This window comes from Anomaloglossus baeobatrachus, chromosome 1 (assembly GCF_048569485.1).
Source record: "Anomaloglossus baeobatrachus isolate aAnoBae1 chromosome 1, aAnoBae1.hap1, whole genome shotgun sequence".
Taxonomy (NCBI): domain Eukaryota; kingdom Metazoa; phylum Chordata; class Amphibia; order Anura; family Aromobatidae; genus Anomaloglossus; species Anomaloglossus baeobatrachus.
Window position 1 is genome coordinate 17,906,174 of NC_134353.1, and position 12,848 is coordinate 17,919,021.

A 12,848-nucleotide genomic window follows, 5' to 3' on the forward strand; every position below is an offset into this window, starting at 1 on the left:
ACATACAGTGCTCATATAATACTGCCATACAGAACTCAAAGTACTGACATACAGTGCTCATATAATACTGCCATACAGTACTCATATAGTACTGCCATACACTGCTCATATAATACTGCCATACAGTACTCATAGTACTGCCATACACTGCTCATATAATACTGCCATACAGTATTCATATAGTACTGCCATACACTGCTCATATAATACTGCCATACAATGCTCATATAGTACTGCCATACACTGCTCATATAATACTCCCATACAGTACTCATATAGTACTGCCATACACTGCTCATATAATACTGACATACAGTACTCATAGTACTGCCATACACTGCTCATATAATACTGCCATACAGTATTCATATAGTACTGCCATACACTGCTCATATAATACTGCCATACAGTACTCATAAACTACTGCCATACAGTGCTCATACAACACTGCCATACAGTACTCATATAATACTGCCATACACTGCTCATATAATACTGCCATACAGTACTCATATAATACTGCCATACACTGCTCATACAACACTGCCATACAGTACTCATATAATACTGCCATACATTGCTCAAATAACACTGCCATACACTGCTCACTAATTGTAGTAATAATAATAATAATAATAAATCTTTATTTCTATAGCACCAACATATTCCGTAGCGCTTTACAAATTATACCACTGCAAAAATGATGGGCATCACAATGTAAATGCTGCCAAATAGTGCCAAAATAATATAGTCATGCTCTACTTAAAAATCTGCTGTTTTCTGCCGCACAATGTGATGAGCGTCTTTCATCGCCCGCTGTCTGCCACCGCTCTGGATGCAGTAACTATAGGGGGTGCAGAGGTTGTGCTCCCACCTGGGCCCTGGAGACTCGGGGGTCCCAAAAAAGCCCTCAGCCCCTTATAAGAAGAACCATACTATTAGACACGTGAGGATTGGGGTTGATATTACAGATTTTGCATTGAGGTCCAGGAGCTGGATGTGGGGACAGGACCTCCCGGGGGGGGTCACTCTGGGGGTCCGCAGTCTGGTGTCAGACTCATCACTACATACAGTGACTGGGGGCAGCAGTGTGGTGACGAGGAGCAGAGCGGCCATGGTGGAGTCAGCAAGAACTGAAATAGTGCAATAGTATGAGCCCCATAGACAGCAATGGGACCACAGCCCCCGACTGCTCCCAAACCCTTCAAATCAGCAGCATTCAACCCCCCGACATGTCACTCCTGAACCAGGGGGGCACCAACTCAGGCATCGTCCTTATTATTTATCAGTGATCACATCCCACTCCTCACACATAAACCACGTGGGGTGGGGGGTGATCTCAGGGTGTTGGGGGTGGGGGGGTGATCTCAGGGTGTTGGGGGTGGGGGGGTGATCTCAGGGTGTTGGGGGTGGGGGGGTGATCTCAGGGTGTTGGGGGTGGGGGGTGATCTCAGGGTGTTGGGGGTGGGGGGGTGATCTCAGGGTGTTGTGGATGATCTCAGGGTGTCGGGGGTGGGGGGTGATCTCAGGGTGTTGGGGGTGGGGGGTGATCTCAGGGTGTTGGGGGTGGGGGGGTGATCTCAGGGTGTTGGGGGTGGGGGGGGGTGATCTCAGGGTGTTGGGGGTGGGGGTGATCTCAGGGTGTTGGGGGTGGGGGGGTGATCTCAGGGTGTTGAGGGTGGGGGGGTGATCTCAGGGTGTTGGGGGTGGGGGGGTGATCTCAGGGTGTTGGGGATGATCTCAGGGTGTTGGGGGTGGGGGGGGGGGGTGATCTCAGGGTGTTGGGGGTGGGGGGTGACCTCAGGGTGTTGGGGGTGATCTCAGGGTGTTGGAGATGATCTCAGGGTGTTGGGGGTGGGGGGGTGATCTCAGGGTGTTGGGGGTGATCGAAGGGTGTTGGGGGTGGGGGGTGATCGAAGGGTGTTGGGGATGATCTCAGGGTATTGGGGGTGGGGGGTGATCTCAGGGTGTTGGGGGTGGGGGGGTGATCTCAGGGTGTTGGGGGTGGGGGGTGATCTCAGGGTGTTGGGGGTGGGGGGGTGATCTCAGGGTGTTGGGGGTGGGGGGCTGATCTCAGGGTGTTGGGGGTGATCTCAGGGTGTTGGGGGTGGGGGGGTGATCTCAGGGTGTTGGGGATGATCTCAGGGTGTTGGGGGTGGGGGGGTGATCTCAGGGTGTTGGGTGTTGGGGGTGATCTCAGAGTGTTGGGGTGATCTCAGGGTGTTGGGGGTGGGGGGGTGATCTCAGGGTGTTGGGGGTGATCTCAAGGTGTTGGGGGTGATCTCAGGGTGTTGGGGGTGGGGGGGTGATCTCAGGGTGTTGGGGGTGGGGGGTGATCTCAGGGTGTTGGGGGTGGGGGGGTGATCTCAGGGTGTTGGGGGTGGGGGGGTGATCTCAGAGTGTTGGGGGTGGGGGGGGTGATCTCAGTGTACTGGGGGTGGGGTACATGGAGGGCTCCTCAGGACAGATGTCCATTGTGCCGGCTCCTCCATTGTCCATGGCGGCTGCCAGCTGTCCCTAAGGACTCAGCCGTCTATTCTTCTGTAGAAAAGAGCGGGACTTCAAGGAGCTCTCCAAGAATTAACCCAATAATTCCCAGAGGAAAGCAAATTATAAGAATCTTTATAAAACAGAAGTATGAGGTGGGGGGAGGGGGGGAATCCAAAGAAAGGTAGAAACGTAGAAACCCCCTACACAGTATGGGGCAATCTACCCTACAGAGGAAAAGCAAGACCCCAAAAGGGGACCAAACAGGTTCTACATCCCCCCAGTCCTGTTATTAACCCTTCACAGGTGTATGTATGCTGAGAGGATGACGCTTCCTCTGCCTCACTGCTCTTACAGTAAAGAAGACTTCCCTGGAAATACGCACAAGATCACCTGTGTCCGCCTCCGCTCAGAGACCCGCAGATTCCCCAATAACACATTTCTGGACCCTCTTGGGTGTCTTATCTGTGACTCGAGCTGCGGCCTCTCTATATTACATAGGTGGGCTCCTACGGAGGGTCTCGTGGCCACGGTAACAGATCATTTGTATCAACAGTTGGTGTAAAATGTAACCAGACACAACAAGCAATTAACACTCAGCAACAATGGAGCAACGCCGCATCCAAAGAAGAGCAAGTGCGTAATAATGGGCGCCGCCGGAAGATGGGGGCACAGCGGGCTCCGGATGTCACCCGGGGTCCCCAAACTCTCACAGTTCTGCAGGCGGGATGGCGCCAGTCAGGAGTCTGAGGAAGCGGAAAATCTGAGCAAGCGGAAGATCTGAGGAAGCGGAAAATCTGAGGAAGCGGAAGATCTGAGGAAGCGGAAAATCTGAGGAAGCAGAAGATCTGAGGAAGCAACCGATCTGAGGAAGCGGAAGATCTGAGGAAGCGGAAAATCTGAGGAAGCAACCGATCTGAGGAAGCGGAAAATCTGAGGAAGCAGAAGATCTGAGGAAGCGGAAAATCTGAGGAAGCAGAAGATCTGAGGAAGCAACCGATCTGAGGAAGCGGAAGATCTGAGGAAGCGGAAAATCTGAGGAAGCAACCGATCTGAGGAAGTGGAAAATCCGAGGAAGCGGAAAATCTGAGGAAGCAACCGATCTGAGGAAGTGGAAGATCCGAGGAAGCGGAAGATCTGAGGAAGCGGAAGATCTGAAGAAGCGGAAGATCTGAGGAAGCAACCGATCTGAGGAAGTGGAAGATCCGAGGAAGCGGAAGATCTGAGGAAGCAGAAGATCTGAGGAAGCGGAAAATCTGAGGAAGCAGTAGATCTGCAGAAGATCTGAGGAAGCGGAAGGTCTGAGAAAGCGGAAGATTTGAGGAAGCAGAAGATCTGAGGAAGCGGAAAATGTGAGGAAGGAGAAGATCTGAAAAAGCGGAAAATCTGAGGAAGGTCTGAGGAAGCGGAAGATTTGAGGAAGCAGAAGATCTGAGGAAGCGGAAAATCTGAGGAAGCGGAAAATCTGAGGCAGTGGAAGATCTGAGAAAGCGGAAAATCTGCGGAGGATCTGAGGAAACAGAAGATCCAAGGAAGTGGAAAATCTGAGGAAGCCAAAAATCTGAGGAAGCGAAAAATCTGAGGAAGCGGAAAATCTGAGGAAGCGGAAAATCTGAGGAAGCAGAAGATCTGAGAAAGCGAAAGATCTGAGAAAGCAGAAAATCTGAGAAAGCAGAAGATCTGAGGAAGCAGAAGATCTGAGGAAGCAGAAGATCTGAGGAAGCAGAAAATCTGAGAAAGCGGAAGATCTGAGGAAGCAGAAAATCTGAGGAAGCGGAAGATCTGAGAAAGCGGAAAATCTGGAGAAGAGGAAGATCTTCGGAAGCCAAGGATCTGAGGAAGCGGAGAATCTGAAGAAACAAAAAATCTGAGAAAGCAGAAAATCTGAGGAAGAGAAAGATTTAAGGAAGCTGAAAATCTGAGGAAGCGGAAGATCTGAGGAAGCCGAGGATCTGAGGAAGCGGAAAATCCGAGGAAGCTGAAAATCTGAGGAAGCGGAAGGAAACTTCCTGGACAGCAGCTCCAGGACTTAGGGTTCCAAAGAGATCCCATGTACATGAGTCTATAGCACATAACTATCTATAATCCATGACTACAACCCCTCAGCTAATTTCCACCCGACACATTATACACAGGTCACCGCCCCTTTACACAGCGCCCATCATCATCCTCCCACAATCGACCCCTCATATAGAAGCGCATTAGTGGGTGATGCACATTTACAATGGCCGCCCCAGTGACAGGAGATGGCATGCAAAAACCAAAGCACGATCCCCAGGAGGAGACGTCACCACGACCGTTTATCACCCCCCCACATGTGTGACACCCATCTCTACTGGGGGAGATAAGAAGACGCTACAGAAAAACAACAAAAACAGAAATCCACTGAAAAATGTAAAGAAAAAAGGCAACGAAAGGCGCAACCATGTCACTAAAACATAAAAGAGGCAAAATAAACCAATAACTATAAAAATAAATGCCTAAAGAAATAAATAAAAATACAAAAATGGAAATAATAAAAAGGGAAATAAAGTAGTAAAAAAGGTACAAATAAAAAAATAGTGAATAAAATAAACAAATAAAATAAAAATATAAATAAATTGAAATAAATTCCTAACACATAAAACTATTAATTAAAAATAAATATAGATAATAAAATTAAAATATGAATAAATAAATTAATTAAAATAAAAATACAAAAATGGAAATATTTATTAAAAAGGGAAATAAACTAGGTAGAAATAAAGGAATAAACAAAGGTACAAATAAAAAATGAATAAAAATACAGATAATAAAATAAAAACATTAACAAAAAATTAATAAAAATATTAATAAATACATAAAAAAAATATTAATACAAATAAATAAAAATAAATTAATATAAAAAACAACAAATAAATGTATTTAATGATGTAAATGTAAAGATGAGATTCTTGATGGGTTGTCGGGTCACGTACTAATCATTATGTAGATTGGGGGGGTGACATCAGCAGCCTCCCCCTATACAGGACCCTGGCAGCGTGCCCGGCCCAGGGATAATAGACGTATTGAAGCAGAAATGTGACAATTTCCATCTCATTATCATGGAAGAGACGAGGACGCTGATCTCGGCTGACACCCGTGATGCCATGGCTTGCATTATAATTCATGGGTGGGGGGCTCAGACACCCCCACCAACCATTGCCTCTCTCCATCATCCACCCCCACCCTGCAGTTGAATTTGTCTTGTTTAAACAGGAAGAACAATATTACTCTATAATGAGGGGAGAACGCGGACCCCTGACCCCAGGAGAGGGAGGCGGGGAGACCCACACAATGGGGAAAGTGTTCTCTCAATGCAGCTCGAGACCCCAAATTACTGTATAAACAGACACTTAACTATAACTAAACACACATAGGCTTTGTGAATCCCCCCATCCCAAGACCCCTACACCCAGGGACGAGGGGCCACAGCACAGTCCAGGGAGGATAAAAATGTATATCCCTCTATATACAGCCCCTACCTCACAGGTATTAGCTTTCATCTACAGGAACAAGGTGCTACTGAGCTGTGTATCTAATCCTATTATGTGTGATACAGTCTCCTTGGCTGCGTATCTAATCCTGTCATGTGTGATACTGCCTGCTGAACAGTTGCATCCTCACTTAGATATTGTGGCTGGTATATCTAGGTCCATGTATTGATATTCAGATGTCGACCTTGAGCCCTGTATATTAGCTCCGAAGTGCCATATAGGCCTCCGGCAGATTTATTGCAGGCCTCATTGTTAATAGAATATTAATAGCTCAATGAGGTGCACAAGGGTTTAAACTCAGATTAATGTATCCCAACAATTGAAATTGTTGGTCCCGCACCCAATCTCACTCCTTCTGTGTGTAAACAGATGAAAAAATATCTAGAAAACCATACAGGGATGAGTCCCTGATTATGGTATATACGTAAGTATTGAAGGTCCCATCAAAATAACAGCTACAAGAAAGCCAGTGGCTGCAACATTGTGTAATATTAATATTACGGGACCGTAATGGGGTCACACAACACCCCAACATTTTGGAAAATAACTTCGGAAATAACTTGTGTGGCCTGAGGTGGCCAGTCTCTCCAGAAAATCAGAACATTTGATCTTGGGTCTATAGTGGCAGTTTGGACTTAAGCGGGCTTTACACGCTACGATTTCGCTACAGTGATCTCGTTGGGGTCACGGATTTTGTGACGCACATCCGGCCGCTGTAGCGATGTCGTAGCGTGTGACTCCTAGGAGCGATTTTGGATCGTTGCAAAAACGTCCAAAATCGCTCCTCGTTGACATGGGGGTCCGCTGCCAGTTATCGCTGATGTCGCTGGGGTGAAGTTGATCCTCGTCCCTGCGGCAGCACACCTCGCTATGTGTGACGCCGCAGGAACGAGGATCATCTCCTTACCTGCCTCTGGCCACAATGCGGTAGGAAGGAGATGGGCGGGATGTTACGTCCCGCTCATCTCCGCCCCTCCGCTTACATTGGGCGGCCGCTTAGTGACGTCACTGTGACGCCGAACGGACCGCCCCCTTAGAAAGGGGTCACAGCGACGTCGAAGGACAGGTAAGTATGTGTGACGGGGGTGCGCGATTTTGTGCGCGACGGGCAGCGATATGCCTGTCGCGCACAAACGATGGGGGTGGGTCTCATGCTAGCGATATCGGGCCGGATATCGCAGCATGTAAAGCCACCCTAACACTTAATTTCTGAAGTTTCTCCATTTTCACTTGTAAAGCGCCATGGAATAAATGGCGCTATAATAATAAATAATAATAATAATATTCTATATCTATCTGATAATCCAGAATATTTGATAATCTGACACCTATATGGTCCCACACAGTGTAGCTGTGTCTGCCATTGAGCTGGGACTTCTTATGACAAGAATGAGTGCTGATAAGGACCGGTCTTGTACTTTGCTTCTGCCCTGGAGGTGTTTCTCGTAATATTTTCATACGGTAACTGGGTGTGACCTCATTAATATATTACAGGATTATCAGTGCAGCGGAGATCTCCTCCCATTGTGTGGGTGCACTATTCTCTGAGAGACTTCAGGTCTGCAAGAATCAACCTGTCGGGCACAACTCTCCAAAAAATATCCCCCCCCCAACCCCAGTCTGCCATTGCATCCACTGAGCCCTCTATCACAGCGTATATGTATACTGAAATCACCATCCCTATGAAGATTCACATAATCCGCTCACTCTTCACACTAGGAAATATGTGAACATTGATGGGAATCCCTGGTGAGAGGGGTCCTTCAGGAGATCCTCTCTGGTAATCTGATTATGGAGGTAAATTCCTCCTGAGGATCAGCAGAAGTGTCCACTTAAGAAGGAGGACCCCCTGATAGCGCTGCTGATACCATCACCCCTGCAGCTCTGCCCATTGTCCGGGCTGACAATATGGCGGCTGTAATCCCTCAGCCATTATTGACCATGGTGTGAATGAAGCTTCCTGTCCAGATAACGTTCTCCTCAGCCTCATCCAAGTTTCCAAGTGACAATTATTTATCTATTGATAATGACTGTCCAGAGATAGATAAGGCTAAAAGACCCCCCCCCCACCTCCAGGGCAATGAGACCCCTGCCTGAGGGATACAGGCACACTGCGGAGCAATGAGACCCCTGCCTGAGGGACAGAGGCACACTGCGGAGCAATGAGACCCCTGCCTGAGGGACACAGGCACACTGCGGAGCAATGAGACCCCCGCCTGAGGGACAGAGGCACACTGCAGAGCAATGACACCCCCGCCTGAGGGATACAGGCACACTGCAGAGCAATGACACCCCCGCCTGAGGGACACAGGCACACTGCAGAGCAATGACACCCCCGTCTGAGGGACACAGGCACACTGTGGAGCAATGAGACCCCTGCCTGAGGGACACAGGCACACTGCGGAGCAATGAGACCCCTGCCTGAGGGACACAGGCACACTGCAGAGCAATGACACCCCCGCCTGAGGGACACAGGCACACTGCGGAGCAATGAGACCCCTGCATGAGGGACACAGGCACACTGCGGAGCAATGAGACCCCTGCCTGAGGGACACAGGCACACTGCAGAGCAATGAGACCCCTGCCTGAGGGACACAGGCACACTGCGGAGCAATGAGACCCCTGCCTGAGGGACACAGGCACACTGCAGAGCAATGAGACCCCCACCTGAGGGACACAGGCACACTGCGGAGCAATGAGACCCCCGCTCGAGGGACACAGATAAACTGCGGAGCAATGAGACCCCTGCCTGAGGGACACAGGCACACTGCAGAGCAATGAGACCCCTGCCTGAGGGACAGAGGCACACTGCGGAGCAATGAGACCCCTGCCTGAGGGACACAGGTACACTGCAGAGCAATGAGACACCTGCCTGAGGGATACAGGCACACTGCGGAGCAATGAGACCCCCGCCTGAGGGACACAGGCACACTGCAGAGCAATGAGACCCCTGCCTGAGGGACAGAGGCACACTGCAGAGCAATGACACCCCCGCCTGGGGGACACAGGCACACTGCAGAGCAATGAGACACCTGCCTGAGGGACACAGGCACACTGCGGAGCAATGAGACCCCCGCCTGAGGGACACAGGCACACTGCAGAGCAATGACACCCCCGCCTGAGGGACACAGGCACACTGCAGAGCAATGACACCCCCGCCTGAGGGACACAGGCACACTGCAGAGCAATGACACCCCCGTCTGAGGGACACAGGCACACTGCGGAGCAATGAGACCCCCGCCTGAGGGACACAGGCACACTGCGGAGCAATGAGACCCCCGTCTGAGGGACACAGGCACACTGCGGAGCAATGAGACCCCCGCCTGGGGGACACAGGCACACTGCAGAGCAATGAGACACCTGCCTGAGGGACACAGGCACACTGCGGAGCAATGAGACCCCCGCCTGAGGGACACAGGCACACTGCAGAGCAATGACACCCCCGCCTGAGGGATACAGGCACACTGCAGAGCAATGACACCCCCGCCTGGGGGACACAGGCACACTGCAGAGCAATGAGACCCCTGCCTGAGGGACACAGGCACACTGCGGAGCAATGAGACCCCCGCCTGAGGGACACAGGCACACTGCGGAGCAATGAGACCCCCGCCTGAGGGACACAGGCACACTGCAGAGCAATGAGACCGTCCCCAGTCCTCAAGGTTGTGCGTCAATCGGCCCCGCCTGCAGACGGTCACCACCGTCTGCCAACCTTGCTATTTCTGTGCCCGGGCCACGCACCCGGACACGGCCAGTCAGTTCCTCTACAACCACTTCCTCGCACTTTGACTTCCCTAACTGAACTGCCTTCCTTTTCCCGCCTCCAGGACTGTGAACTCCTCGGTGGGTGGAGCCAACCGCCTGGCTCCACCCCCTGGTGTGAACATCAGCCCCTGGAGGAAGGCAACAAGGATTTGTGTCTGACCTAGATGTTCCTAGCCGGGGTGTGGGGTGTGTTGTTGCAGTACCTGTGACGTCCTGGCTTGTCCAGGGCGCCACATGTACACAGGCACACTGCGGAGCAATGACACCCCCGCTACCTGTGGTATCTGACAGAGAACCATCCCCATCAATGGTGATATCTGCTCCCTGGGGACAGAGGGGGGTTCATTCATGGAGATAGGGATTATAATCCATGCCAAAACTGTCTACATAAAAAAGTTCACACCAGCCAATCAGAGCGCAGTTTTATTTTACCAGAACTATTTAAAGAGACTTGAATTGGTTTCTATGGGCAAAAAAAGTTTTTCTTTGAAAGTTTTGATAAAGGCGGTCTCCATGACAACACAGCACAGTACTGCAGCCTCAGGCTTCGGGCCTGGAACCTCGAATATTTTTTCTTTTTTTAGAATTGGTGGTGGTCCCAGAAGTCAAGCCCCCCTCAGATCAGACTTCTGTGTCCATGTTCTGTGCTGTCTGTGGGGGCACGACCCCCGCCCCTTTATCCACTGACAGACTAAAATGATAGGTATTGATATATATGTGGTATAGGTTGTCGGCCATCCATCTTCTATCCTATGCCGGCCTGCGTGGACCCTGAAGTGGTTGATAACAGAGAGCAACGGATGGTAGTAAACTGCATTGCCAGGACGTGGTGCAGCCGTATTGTCCCTTTCGGAGGTGACTGTCACCACGAGCTGCGGTGCGAGGGGGCGATCAGGTGGCGTTCACACGTCCTCGAGGTGTCCTGTTTTTGTTTTGACATTTTGTGACAGAACATTTGCTGAAAAAGAAGACGTGTAAAGGGGGTTTATACATCGCACAGCCCGACCGATGAGCGAGGACAGGTGGGCACCCCAGCGCCTGCAGTCATGGCGGCCACATTGATTGTCACTAGGGATGATCGAATACCTCAAATATTCGGCTTCGCAAATATTTTCCGAATACCTCATCGCTATTCGACTATTCGATGTGCAATGTAAGTCTATGGGAAGCCCAAATAGTACCGAATAGTTGTTATTCGGGTCTCCCATAGACTTACATTGTGCATTGAATATTCGCGAATAGCTGAATAATGGCGAGGTATTCGGAAAATATTCGCGAACCCGAATAATCAAAGTATTCGATCATCTCTAGATGTCACCCATCAGACACGACTATCAGACTGATTTTAGGGGCAATGACTCATGGGACCGGGGATTGGGGTCAATCATCAGCCGGAGATGACGTTTCCACCATAATCTCAGTGAAGGGTCGGGGAGGATTTCTCCTGTAAGAAGCGTCGGCCCTTTGTGTGTGTGAGGTGCTAATCCCGGCCATATGTCCTCCGCGTCCTGTGGGGCGGGGGTTACATTTGGTGCAGCTGTTGTCGTCTGCCAGGTGGAGCTGCTCCTCATAGCCCGGGGTGGATGGATGGAGACAGGTGCACAGCGCCGACATCTTTCCTATTCTCATAGAGGAGAAGCGACCTCGCCCCGTGACATGGCTGCCACCAGTTCACTGTAGTGATCGCCGCCCTCAGTGGCCCATTTTTTGGGTCGCGGGGTGTAGACACTGGACACGGTAATTGTCGCGGGCGGAGGAGGGGACGCTGCGCTCACCCACTGCTCGGGTCCGGCTGCTGCTGCTGCTCGGTGGTGGCTCGAGCGGTGGGCCGGATCCCGGGGACTCGAGCGGTGTTCCTCGCCCGTGAGTGAAAGGGGGGTTGGTGTGTGGTATGGGGATATTGTCCGTGACGCCACCCACGGTTGTGGTGAAGTTGTGACACCACCGCTGCTCTGGACGGGGATCCCGGGAGCGATGACAGGGAGCAGCTTGGATGTTGGTTCTCCCCTCCGTGGGTAGGGGGTTGGTTGTCCCGGGGCCCCGGTGAGGGTTTTAGGGATGACAGGCGGGTTACGGGGCCTGGTGAGGTGCAGGGTCGCGGGGGCAGCGCTGTGCCGCACGGCACGGTGGTACTCACTCAGCCAGTAATCCACACAGAGTCTCTGGTCAAACAAACGGCTGGATGGACGGGTCCCACAGACGGCTGCGGTTGTTCTCCTCCCGGTAGGTTGATGGTGACTGCCTTTCCCTGCACCTGTGTTGTGTTTACGGTTCCAATGGCTTCCCACCGGTAACCCGCTCCCCAGCTTGGATGGATGCTGAGGGAGCCCCTTTTGCCCGCAGGCTCTGGGCCTGGGACCTGTAGCTTGGCGGTGACTGTGTTTCCCTCTACGGTGTGAGCTGTTGCCTTCAATCGGGTCTTGGCTGCTGGGAAACCCCGGAGGTTCCCTTCGCTAACGGATTTGACCGGTTTTACGGCGACTCCTAGCCTGGTCGGGGTCCGTAGGCCCTGCCGAATGGTGCTGGCTTCTCTTCACTCCCCGATCCAGTACCGGCGGGCCACCGCCCGTCCCCGGTCCTTACGGTTCACTCCAATCAGCCTCTCCTGCAGACGGTCACCACCGTCTGCCAACCTTGCTGTATGTGCCCGGGCCACGCACCCGGACACGGTCAGTCTCCTCTACTACCACTTCACTCTCCAAAACTTAATCTGCCACTTTTTCCCGCCTCAGGACTGTGAACTCCTCGGTGGGCGGGACCAACCACCTGGCCCACCCCTGGTGTGGACATCAGCCCCTGGAGGAAGGCAACAAGGATTTGTGTTTGACCTAGGTGTGCCTAGCCGGGGTGTGGGGTGTGTTGGTGTAGTACCTGTGACGACCTGGCTTGTCCAGGGCGCCACATCATTGTTCAGGAGGACGTTCCCCACCAATATTACATGACAACCACCAGTTCACTGTAGTGATCGCCGTCCTCGCTGGCCCAGTGTTTGGGCCGCAGGGTGTAGACCCCAGACATGGTCCTTCCCCAGGAGAACGTTCCCCACCAATATTACATGACAACCACCGGTTCCATAAAAGG